Source organism: Protopterus annectens, chromosome 1.part0 (assembly GCF_019279795.1).
Source record: "Protopterus annectens isolate FY-2018-M chromosome 1.part0, PAN1.0, whole genome shotgun sequence".
In the NCBI taxonomy this organism is placed as follows: Eukaryota; Metazoa; Chordata; order Ceratodontiformes; family Protopteridae; genus Protopterus; species Protopterus annectens.
In genome coordinates, this window is record NC_056725.1 from 138,672,919 (window position 1) to 138,685,745 (window position 12,827).

The window sequence follows — 12,827 nt, forward strand, 5'->3', positions numbered from 1 at the left end:
GTGAATGCAAGCAAGGGGCAAGTGTGTGTGAGTGTAAACAAGAGGCAAGTTTGTGTGTGTGTGTGTTTGTGTGTGTGTGTGTGTGTGTGTGTGTGCATGGGAGAATGCAAGCAAGGGGCAAGTGTGTGTGTGAGAATGCAAGCAAGAGGCAAGTGTGTGTGTGTGAATGCAAGCAAGAGGCAAGTGTGTGTGTGTGTGAATGCAAGCAAGGGGCAAGTGTGTGTGTGTGAATGCAAGCAAGTGTGTGTGTGTGTGTGTGTGTGTGTGTGTGTGTGTGTGTGAATGCAAGCAAGGGGCAAGTGTGTGTGTGTGAATGCAAGCAAGGGCAAGTGTGTGTGTGTGTGTGTGTGTGTGTGTGTGTGTGTGTGTGTGTGTGTGTGTGTGTGTGTGTGAATGCAAGCAAGGGGCAAGTGTGTGTGTGTGTGTGTGTGTGTGTGTGTGTGTGTGTGTGTGTGTGTAAATACAAGCAAGGGGCAAGTGTGTGTATGTGTAAATACAAGCAAGGGGCAAGTGTGTGTGTGTGTGTGTGTGTGTGTGTGTGTGTGTGTGTGTGTGTGTGTGTGTGTGTGTGTGTGTGTGTGTGTGTGTGTGTGTGTGCAAGCAAGGGGCAAGTGTTTGTGTGTGCGTGCAGGTGTGTGTGTGTGTGTGTGTGTGTGTGTGTGTGTGTGTGTGTGTGTGTGTGTGTGTGTGTGCATGAATGCTTACTAAGCTGGGCATGAATCCCTACATCACTCGATGGGTTGCCAACTGGCTTACTGACAGAACCCACGCTGTAAAAGTAGTCCACTCCAAATCCAGCTTCTGACAAGTCAGAGTACCTCAGGGGTCAGTCCTGGGACCGCTCTTGTTTGGCATCTACTTCTCTGAAGTACAGGCCAACACTAAGGGATTCTGGCTAACAATGTTCACAGATGACTGCAAACTGGGAGCCATTATTGAATCCCCAAATGTTGTGGATAATGTAGAAAAGGGCTATACTGCTCAGACACGCTCCACGTGGGTTTACAGAGTGGTCCTAGCAGCAGGGAACTCAGAAAAGCGACTACCTTCTGGATTTAAGTATCTTTGCTTTTTTTTCACTTGAAATAGCTTCTGTAGCTTAACTTGAACTAGCCTGAACTGTTTTTTATCTGATTGCTGCATTATTTTAAAATCTGCACTTAAAGTTACATTTAGTCGAATTTGATCGAAAGTTTGCTTGTTTGTTTGTTTAATTTAACTGTGGAGGCTGCCCACTAAAGTGTGCTAGCCTGTGTAACTAATTTATCACTGTTTCTGCATTTTCTGTGTGTTTCTACCTAAAAAACAAAAAAAACAAAAAAATAATCCTTGTTTTCCCGCCTTCCTCAACTAGTTTAGACCAGTTTACAGGCATTGCTGTATTCTGGGCTCTGGTGTAGTTCCTGTGTTGTCCATTACCTTACTTGGATAGAGGGAAGTTTCTTTGCTCACCAGTGGGAGTGGGGAGCCTTGAGCAGCCTACCTGTCCTTGGGGGAAGTGACCTCAGCACAAGAAGCTGTAGTAATTGGTTATTTGGGACCATTTCCAGCTCTTTTGTAGTTCACTGTTTAAATCCACCTCTGGGCATTTTTTTCTGGCTATACTGCTCAGACAAGCTCCATGTGGGTTTACAGAGTGGTCCTAGCAGCAGGGAACTCAGAAAAGTGACTACCTTCTGGATTTAAGTGTCTTTGCTTTTTTTTCACTTGAAATAGCTTCTGTAGCTTAACTTGAACTAGCCTGAACTGTTTTTTATCTGATTGCTGCATTATTTTAAAATCTGCACTTAAAGTTACATTTAGTCGAATTTGATCGAAAGTTTGCTTGTTTGTTTGTTTAATTTAACTGTGGAGGCTGCCCACTAAAGTGTGCTAGCCTGTGTAACTAATTTATCACTGTTTCTGCATTTTCTGTGTGTTTCTACCTAAAAAACAAAAAAAAACAAAAAAATAATCCTTGTTTTCCTGCCTTCCTCGACTAGTTTAGACCAATTTACAGGCATTGCTGTATTCTGGGCTGTGGTGTAGTTCCTGTGTTGTCCATTACCTTACTTGGATAGAAGGAAATTTCTTTGCTCACCAGTGTGAGTGGGGACCCTTGAGCATCCTACCTGTCCTTGGGGGAAGTGACCTCAGCACAAGAAGCTGTAGTAATTGGTTGTTTGGGAACATTTCCAGCTCTTTTGTAGTTCACTGTTTAAAATCCGCGTTTGCACGGCTTTGCGCGGTTGTGCATATAGCGCAGTGCCGGTTAAACAAGGTTAAACTTTTTCTGGCTCCGCCAAGTCTGTCCTTCAAATTTTCCCTTAAGGAAGCTCTACTCTTAGTATAACCAGACTACTCAATGTATTATAAGCCTAGCACTTGTTCTCAATACTTCTCTACTAAGTAAGCACTCTTGTACTAAGTAAAGCACTACATCTACTTACCACCCCTGTGAATACCCACTTCCCTTAAAGATGTACCACTCCCTTATACTGTTCTAGCATGTCGAGTGGTAGATTACTGGCATCGTCTCCAGTTCAGCTGGTCAATCTGGGCATCTTGAGACAATGCTACAATTGTCTCATGTACACAGACAACCCTCTCCTCCTCCCAACAAACACAAATACATGTGAGAGATGCAACTATATAGCCAAACTGGAGGCTGAACTCTCTCAACTCAGGACTGGCATGACCAGACAGGAGAAGATGGCAACCACACACACAACAATCCCAGTCCCACATAGACCTACCACAACTACAAACCAAACACATAAAAACACAAAGACATACTCGGAGGCTCTAATAAAAAACTTACCAAAACAACAGAGGCTCCCAAAGCAGACATCCAAAAATCCACCACCTCAAAACAAAACACATGCAACACATACTTCAATAAATCAGTGTGTCAACCAATCGCAGCCCTTAAGGCCAAACACCTTGCCCGATACACTAGCAATAGGTGACCACAATACAAAGACAAGATGATCAGCTTTAACAATTGGCTCAAGTACTGGTGTCATTCTAAGGGGATCCAATGTCTGTCTGCCTGGGATGATATGTTGGACAAGCCACGCTGCTTCGCAAGGGATGGCTTACACCTGTCACCACTGGGCTTCCAGATATTGGCTAAGGCTCTTGCCACCCCCATAGTGCCTTTTTTAGGCAAGGCTCAAAAGACAAACCCACCTCCTTAGAAAACAAAAATGGAAAAAAACTAAGGGTAATGCTGCTCAACGCCAGAAGTCTAAATCTCAAGATGCAGGCACTTGATGCACTCCTCAGCATGGAGAACATCGACGTCTGTGCAGTAACTGAAACCTGGTTCAAGGCTCCTGAGAGCACCCCAGCACTACCAGGCTATACCTCGTATCATGCTTTTCGGCCCCAAAACCCAGGCCAAACCACAAAGGGAGGGGGAGTGTCCATATTCATAAAGGACACCTACACCTCCAGGTTAGTAGCAACACATGAAGCATCAGAGACCATACAGGTGCAACTAACCATAGGCAAAACTGCTATACAACTGGTAGCATATTACAGACCACCCTCCCAATCTCAAGAACCCCACTCAGCCTTCCTGAAGACATTGGAGGATATGAATGTATCACAAAATACCATCATACTGGGAGACTTCAACTACCCAAACATAGATTGGGTACATTATTCTAGCCCTAATACCCTAGCCCAAAGGTTCCTGGAATTCATAAATTCAAATGCACTGGAACAACTAGTCACCTCCACAAAAGACCCACCCCCAGCACAAAAGACCACAGTGAAAAACTTCTCAAAAGCAGACTTCACTCTTCTTAAGACTGAGATGGTATCCTTTAAGCCCACTGTGCCAGTGGATACCACATCCCACAATGCCGAATCCTTCACAAATGCTTTCTATGGACATCTCCAAGAATGCATGGATCATGCAATCCCAAACAAATCCAAGTCCCTCTCCACCAAATGTAAGCGTCCTGTCTGGTGGACCTCGGCCATAAACAAATTGTATAACAAAAGAAGGAAGCTACTGCACGTCAGAGCAAAATCCCATGAAGGGAAGACATCTCTGATCAACATTAGCAGAAAACTACGTTCTCTCATAAAACATCCAAGGCAAACTTTGAGAGAAAAATCGCTAAGGACACTAAAGATAACCACAAAGCCTTCTTCAGCTATGTTAGAAACCTGGTAGGAAACCCTCAGATATGCTCAGAGTTGGTTCACAACAACAAAAATACACTGAACCCACAGATATTGCTAACATTCTGGCTGACAGGTTCAGTGCAAATTTCGCCTCCTTCACCCCCAAAAGTAGAAATACTTATCCCAGCTGAATGTAATCTCCTGTCATCTCAGATGTCCAAGTGAGAACCGCCCTAAACAAAGCAAAAAACACAGCATCAATGGGACCTGACGGTATCCCGGGGTGCGTGTTACGTGAACTCCAAAAGGAGCTAAACCCACACATAAAAATGCTATTTAACCTTAGCCTTACTTCGGGATATGTACCTGAACACTGGCGTACAGCAACAGTGGTCCCACTCCACAAGGGGGGTGCCTCTACAGACCTTGGAAACTACCGCCCCATAAGCTTGACTAGCCTGGTCTGCAAAGCTATGGAAAGAATCATTATGGATCTCATAAACGGAGACATAGGGGACCTACAGACGCTTGACCCCACCCAGTTCGGCTTTATAAAGGGCAGATCCTGCCTTTTAAACCTGGTTGACTTTTTCGAAACAGTCACTAGAGCCATTGATGAGGGCAAAGCAATCCATACAGCATACCTGGACTTGGCTAAGGCCTTCGACACAATACCCCACTCAGGCATCATAGATAAGCTAAACAGCTTAAAAGTAAACCCCTATGTCACTAGATGGGTTGCAAACTGGCTAAAGGACAGAACCCATAAAGTTAAAATCGCTAGAGCAATGTCAGACTCAAAGCCAGTCACAAGTGGTGTCCCACAGGGATCTGTCCTGGGACCCCTCTTGTTCGGCATTTATTTCTCAGATGTTAAAGCAAACATGGGAGGGCTGTGGCTGACAAAGTTCGCAGATGACTGCAAACTAGGTGCCATAGTCGATACACCAGCAGATACACACATCCTACAAAAGGCCTCACTGAAGCGGACAACTGGTGCCGTAGTCACGGCCTTAAACTAAATGCCAAAAATGTATAGTTATCCCTTTTGGAAAAACAAAGTACCCACAAATTATCACATAGACAGCAACCCACTGAGTACGGAAAAAGTAATCAGAGACCTAGGGACCCAAGTAGACAGCAACCTCTCATTTGACACCCACGTTGCCAAAGTGGTTAGAAAAACATTCTACCTTGCACACCTCATCATGAAGGGTTTCACATCCAGATCCAAGGATGTCATTGTACCCTATATTCCTCCCTCATCAGACCCATGATTGAGTACAATGCCCCATTTGGTATGTACCTCACCCGGCACTTGCAACAGCTGGAGAGACCACAAAAGTACCTCACCAAAAGGATCAAGGGTCTCCAACATATGTCTTATTCTGCCAGACTAAAGAAACTTCAGCTCTATTCAGTAGCATACCGCCTGCTCAGAGGTGATCTCTGCCTGACGTACAAGGCCATGTCCAATCAGGATCTGATGGACATGCTCCACCTCAAAAAATCCAAATTCATCAGGACCACGAGAGCTAAAGACTTAAACCTCGGCACAAGTATGAATAGGACATGCTGGAGGGATAGATTCATAACCCAGAGGCTTCCCATGCTTTGGAACAGGATCCCAGTTCGTATTAGGCAGAGCCCCTCACTGACTCTCTTCAAGAGAAATCTTGATGAGTGGATGGGAGATCGTAAGTTTACCCCAGGGGTCACATCTGTGTCACTGCTAGACAGGGGCACAGTAAACTAATTCTATTATATAAGGGGACCTTCACTGTATCACTACTAGACAGAGGCACAGTATTCTAGATTTTATCTGTACATTTTTGTACCGTTTCATGGGGTGGCAAAAGCCACATCACTATGGCTAGGCTTACAAATGCCCCAGGGCAGATAGCCTAGTACTATACTATGAAACTATGAAACTACTAAGAAACAGATGCTTGGTGCCAGAGCCATGGGCTCAAGCTCAGTGCCAAGAAATGTATAGTTACCAGTTTTGGGAAAAACATGTACCCATTCTGGGACATGCTACACTTAAAAGAAATCCCAATCCCTCAGAGCTACACGCTCCAGGGATCTAAACCTTGTCATCACAATAAACAAATGCTGGAGGGATAGGTTCCTGACTCAGAGACTGCCCAGACTCTGGAATAGACTGTCCATACATGTCAAGCAGACCACCTCTTTGGCCCTCTTCAAACAAAACATTGATGATTGGATGGGAGAAAGAAATTAACCCCGGGGATCACATCACTCACCCTGCTAGACAGGGGTCCAGGGTAGAAAATAGTGTGGAAGTAATAGCCAGGGAATTGTTATGGCTAGGCTTGTATAAGCCCTAGGGCCGATAGCCTAGTACCAACCTATGAACCTATAGTTAACAGACTGCTATCAGAAGGAAGAAGCCCTTGGGTCATTTTAGCTGTTGCCAAACTGTGTCTGTGTGATAAGGGGCAAGTGTGTGTGCATCTGTGTGATAAGGGGCAAGTGTGTGCACGTTTGTGTGATAAAGGGCACTCTGCCAGTATCTGCTGAATTTTACAAAACCACTTTTATCTCTAAAGCTGTCCCAGCACAATCTGGTAGTTAGATGTAACTTTAAATACACTATACTGGTATGTTCTTCATATACTGAATTGATAAAGTCTGTTTTGTGATTTAAGATTTAGTGTTGAATTGTCACTTAATTCCATTAGGTACTGGTGTGCCTTTGCTGGGTAATTTTTTCCCTGTGGTTGTGGAACTGTGTAGTTATAAAGACAGGAAGAATTTGATTGTTCCCAGGTGGTGTGGGCATGGTTGCTTAACCCTCCCCTCAAAACCGTAACACCTTTAGTTTTGCAGCCATGTTTGGATGGATTTGGATCAGGGTGATTGCAGTTTATAGGTCTCCTTTTTGCTGGGATTTATGTAAGACCCCTAAAGTGGGAAGGATGAAAGTTTAAAAATAAAACATCTTTCATGAAAGGTCTGAGGTGGAAGATTGTGTATGTGGTTATGCTGACAAGAACTGGAAATTCCTGTGTTAGCACTAATGTACAGTAGACAGTTTATTGGACTGTGCTGTAGAAGCTGAATCTGTGGACAGGTTTACTGGGCTGTGTAAAGTAGGGTTCACTAGTGTTGGATTAAAGTACTTTAATAATGTTGTAGGTGGAAAACTGTTCAATGGGTGCATTTCATGTACAATTTGAATGGAGCGGCTTGATGTGTAAGATCTGTATAGGCATGTGTTTCTGATGTCTGTACAGCCAAAGTACACAATTACTCGTGCATTCCTCGGACAAAGGCCTGGGGTCATTCTTGGTGTTGCCAAACAAACTTGTGGTTATGTGTGTGAAAGGGTGAGTGTGTGAGTTGAGTGAGTGTGGTGTGTGAGCTGAGTGAGTGTGGTGTGTGAGTTGAGTGAGTGAGTGTGAGGGTTGAGTGAGGGTGGGTGAGTGAGTATGGTGTGTGGGTGGGTGAGTGAGTGGGGTGAGCGAGTGTGGTGGGTGAGCGAGTGTGGTGGGTGAAGTGAGTTGGTGAGTGTGGTGGGTGGTGAGTGAGTGTAGTGAGTGAGTGTAGGTGGGTGGTGAGTGAGTGTAGGTGGGTGGTGAGTGAGGATGGTGAGTGAGTGTAGTGAGTGGGTGTGGGTGGTGAGTGGGTGGGTGAGTGGTTGAGTGTGGGTGAGTGGTTGAGTGTGGGTGAGTGAGTTGGTGTGGGTGAGTGAGTTGGTGTGGGTGAGTGTGGTGGGTGAGGTGTTGAGTGTGGTGGGTGAGTTGTTGAGTGTGGGTGGGTGAGTTGAATGTGGGTTGGTGAGTAAGGGTGGTGAGTGAGTGTGGGTGGGTGAGTGAGTGTGGTGAGGGTGGTGGGTGGTGAGTGAGTATGGGTGAGTGAATGTGGGTGAGTGAGTGAAGTGTGGTGGGGGTGGGTGAGTGTGGGTGGGTGAGTGTGGGTGGGTGAGTGAGTTAAATGTGGGTGGGTGAGTGTGGTTAGTGAGTGGGTGTGGTGAGTGAGTGTGGGTGGGTGAGTGAGTGTGGGTGGGTGAGTGAGTGTGGGTGAGTGAGGTGTGGTGGATGAGGGTGAGTGTGGTGAGTGTGGGTGGTGAGTGTGGGTGGATGAGTGAATTGAGTATGGGTGAGCGTGAGTGAGTGTGGATGAGTGAGCTGTCTGAGTGAGTGGTGAGTGAGAGAGTGTGGTGAGTGTGGTGGGTGGTGAGTGTGGTGGGTGGTGGGTGGTGAGTGGTGAGTGAGTGTGGTGGGTGGTGAGTGTGGTGTGTGGTGTGTGTGGTGGGTTGTGAGTGTGGTGGGTGGTGGGTGAGTGAGTTGAGTGTGGGTGAGTGTGGTGAAGTGAGTGGGTGAGTGTGGTGAGGTGAGTGAGTGAGTGTGGGTGAGTCTCATTTTTGGATGTAATTTCTAAATTTTGTAAACTTTGTTTTTGTATTGTCATATTGCTTTACATTGTCCTACCAATATATGACAAAGTACAGGCAGAAGCACAGTAACAGCTGCAAAAACTAAGAGCATAAATTTGCAATAACCATGCGTATACATTAATTGTATGTTTTTACATAAGAAGCAGATGTCTGTCACAATTAATTGACAACACTACATCAGATTACAAGAAGTATGCAACACCGTCATTTTTTAAATTATGTCTTAAAAAAGCATGTTGGTGCTGTCATGCAAGTCTGTGAAATATTTCATGTTTATAGTGTGTCATTTGTTAGCTATTTAATCAAATGGGAAGGAAAAATAAGTGGGAGTTTGATGCTTTGCAAAACGGTGATTATTCCCAGTGGTATGTAGCTTGGTTCTAAATTTGACAGGAGTGCAACAAAAAAGTGTCCCACTGTAAGGAGGGAAAGGCTGACAAGAAAACAGTACATTACTCTGGTCACCTGCTGTGAGCTGTCAATCACATGCAGATAATGGGTCAAATTACCCTTAGCTCTTTGACAGCTAGGGAAGGTAGGTGTGAAGTGGGAGGGGAGATGCCTTGAAGAACTAAATTTCAGCCTTCACAAAAGAAAGCAAGTTAGCATTTCTAAGAAACAAAAGCAATAAAATGCACTTTTCAGTTCTGTTCTGTAGCATTTGCACTGCTTGTGTTTGAAGTAGTCATTGAAAAATGATAACATTTTAACCAAAAGTAGGGGACTTTAAGACAGCATCTTTAAGTAAATAAGTATTTGAGATTACCTTTTACATCTAAAAATGTTAATATGAACATAAAAATATTAATATGTATAACATTTACAAAATACTCATATCTATAAAATTTAATACCAATCACCTTTAAAAATATTATTAAAAATTATTACTTTAAAACAGCTGATCTCAAGTTTCACCAAGGTTGTAGGGATGCATACTCATTTAGGCCTGGGTCACAGGAAGCATTCAACCTGAGTTGCCACCTAACTTGTTTAACCTCAAGTACAGCTTTCAAATACCCCCTCTTGGATTAGCTAATACTTTTTCAAGTATGGCAAATTGGAACTTTGTGTATTATGGGCACACTTTTGAGTGCTTGACAAGGGCATTATTTTCATTGTGTCTCCCTATATCATAACTGTGTTCTTGTATCCTTTTTTGGAGGTACCTGTCCATCTTTCCAATGTAAAAACTAGAATGACCCAAGCATTTGGCAAGATAAACTACTGCTTTGATCTGGCAGTTGCCTTTTTCCAAATGTACTATACAACACATCTCATTCTCTAATTTAATACTATTCATGTCTTGGATGTAAGTATATTGGGCACATCTCTCACACTTCACCATTCCTTGATTTTGTTTCACATGCTGATCTAAAAACATAGAACCCCTTCAAAACAGTCTTTTAAGTTTCTTCCAGTTTTATAACTGAATAAGGATTCAGACCCTAACAGTTGATATATGTCAGGGTATGCTTTAGAATAGTCCAATTCCTCTTTATTATATTCTTATTTTTCCCTGTGTCAGGTCCATATTCTACCACCAAAACTCTGTCAAACTTCTTTTCATCTTTTTGTTGTTCTTTGGGAGATAGCCTTATTCCCAAAAGGGGTTTGTATTTATTCCCCCATGGGATTAGACTTACTCCCAAATTTCATTAACAATTTGGGAGATAACCCCTGGCTAAAAACATCCTCACTATGAGAAGACATCCTGCCATCCTGGCAACTCATATGCACTGTCTCTTAACTAAACTTTTCTTTTGACTAGGCGGATGACAACTTGAATAGTCTAGTTAAGAATTACTAAAAGTAGGTTATCTGAAAATAGTAGGAAGCATGCAACCTGAGTTGCCACCTAACTTCTTTAACTTCAAGCACAACTTTTAAATCCCCCTTCTTGGATTAGCTAATACTTTTTTTGAGTATGGCAAATTGGAACGTTGTATATTGTGGGCATACTTTTGAGTGCTCAAAAGGGACATTATTTTCATTGTGTCTCCCTATTTCATAATTGTGTTCATATATCCCTTTTGGAAGGCACCTCTCTGTCTTTCCAATATAAAAAACTAGAACACATTGCAAGCATTTGGCAAGATAAACTACTGCTTTCATCTGGCAGTTATCTTTTTTCAAAATGTACTATAGAACCATCCTCATTCTCTATTTTAATGCTACTCACCTCTGAGATGTAAGTACATTAGGCAAATCTCCTACACTTCATGTTCCTTGACTTTGTTTGCTATAGTGGTCTAAATACATAGAAACCCTTTCAAAACTTTCCTTTAAATTTCTTCCATTTTATAAGTGAAAAAGAGCTCAGACCCTAACAGCTTATATATGTCAGGGTACACTTTAAAACTATTCAAATTCCTTTATATTATAATCTTTATTTCTCCTACATGTGGTCCATATTCTACCACCAAAACCCAAAAGGGGTTTGTATTTAATCCCCAATGAGATTAGATGTACTCTAAATTTCATTCAGAATTTGGGGGTATAGCCTCTGGCTAAAAACATATTTTCAATAATATCTAATTCCCTAGGGTCATCCTTACTGTGAGAAATCATCCTGGCAACTTGTATGCATTGACCCTTTACTAAACATTTCTCTTGACTAGGTAGATAACAACTTGAATTTTCTAAGTAAGAATTATGAAAAGTAGGCTTCCTGAAAATAGTAGATTTAAACCCACTGCCTGAATGCATAATGAGTGTATCCAAATAATTTATTCTTTCATTGTTAAAATTATATGCCAATTTTAAAAAGTTTGAGGTGCCATTGAGGTAATTTGCACTATTAAAAATCTCTTTTTCAAGCCCATTCCAGAGAATAAAAATACCTAGAAACCCGATGTATAACTTAACATAATCATAAAATTCGGACCCAAAAACAAAATTAATTTCCAAACCACATAAAACCAAGTTTGCATATATGGGGGTACATGAAACACCCATCACTACTACTTTTTGTTGTTTATAAAATCCCCCAGCCCAAAGTAAATGTAATTATAATCTAATACCAGTGACATCAATTCCACAATCAACTTTGTTTTGTCATTAGTAAAATTTGTAAACCTTTCATAGTTTCATAGTTTCATAGTAGTGTACTAGGCTATCTGCCCGGGGGCATTTATAAGCCTAGCCAACAGTGATGTGGCTTTACGCCACCCCATACTATATAGTTGCGCCTCTCTAGTAGTGACACATGTGGGACCCCATTATTTAGTAAACTATACCTCTGTCTAGTAGTGACACTGAGGTGACTCCCGGGGTAAACTTGCGATCTCCCATCCATGCATCGAGATTTTTCTTGAACAGTGCCAATGAAGGGCTCTGTCTCACATGAACTGGGATTTTGTTCCAGAGTATGGGTAACCTCTGTGTTATGAATCTATCCCTCCAGCATGTCCTATTCATATTTGTGCAGAGGTTGAAATCTTTAGCTCGTGTGGTTCTGGTGGATTTGGATTTTTGAGATGGAGCATGTCCATCAATTCCTGGTTGGACATGGCCCTGTATGTTAGGCACAAATCACCTCTGAGCAGGCGGTATGCTACTGAATAGAGCTGGAGTTTCTTTAATCTAGCTGGATAAGGCACATGTTTGAGACCTATGATCCTCTTGGTGAGGTACTTCTGGGGTCTTTCCAGTTGTTGCATGTGCCGGGTGAGATACATCCCAAATGGAGCATTATATTCAATCATGGGCCTGACAAGGGAGGAATATAGAGGTACAATGACCTCCTTTGATCTGGATGAGAATCCCTTCATGATGAGATGGGCAAGGTAGAATGTCTTTCTGACCACTTTGGCAACATGGTTGTCAAAGGAGAGGTCACTATCGACTTGAGTCCCCAGGTCTCTGATTACTTCTTCCGTATTCAGTGGGTTATTGTCTACGTGATAATTTGTGGGTACTTTGTTTTTCCCAAAGGGGATGACTATACATTTTTTGGCGTTAAGTTTGAGGCCATGATTCCGGCACCAGTTGTCCGTTTCAGTGAGACCCTTCTGTAGGATGTGTGTGTTGGCAGGTGAGTCAACTATGGCACCCAGTTTGCAGTCATCTGCAAACTTTGTCAGCCGTAATCCTTCCATATTTGCTTTCACATCTGAGAAGTAAATGCCGAATAGGAGTGGACCCAAGACTGAGCCCTGTGGGACACCACTTGTGACTGGTTTTGAGTCTGACATGGCTCCAGCAATTTTAACCTTATGGGTTCTGTTTTTTAGCCAGTTTGCTACCCATCTTGTGACATATGGATTTACATTTAGGCTGCTGAGCT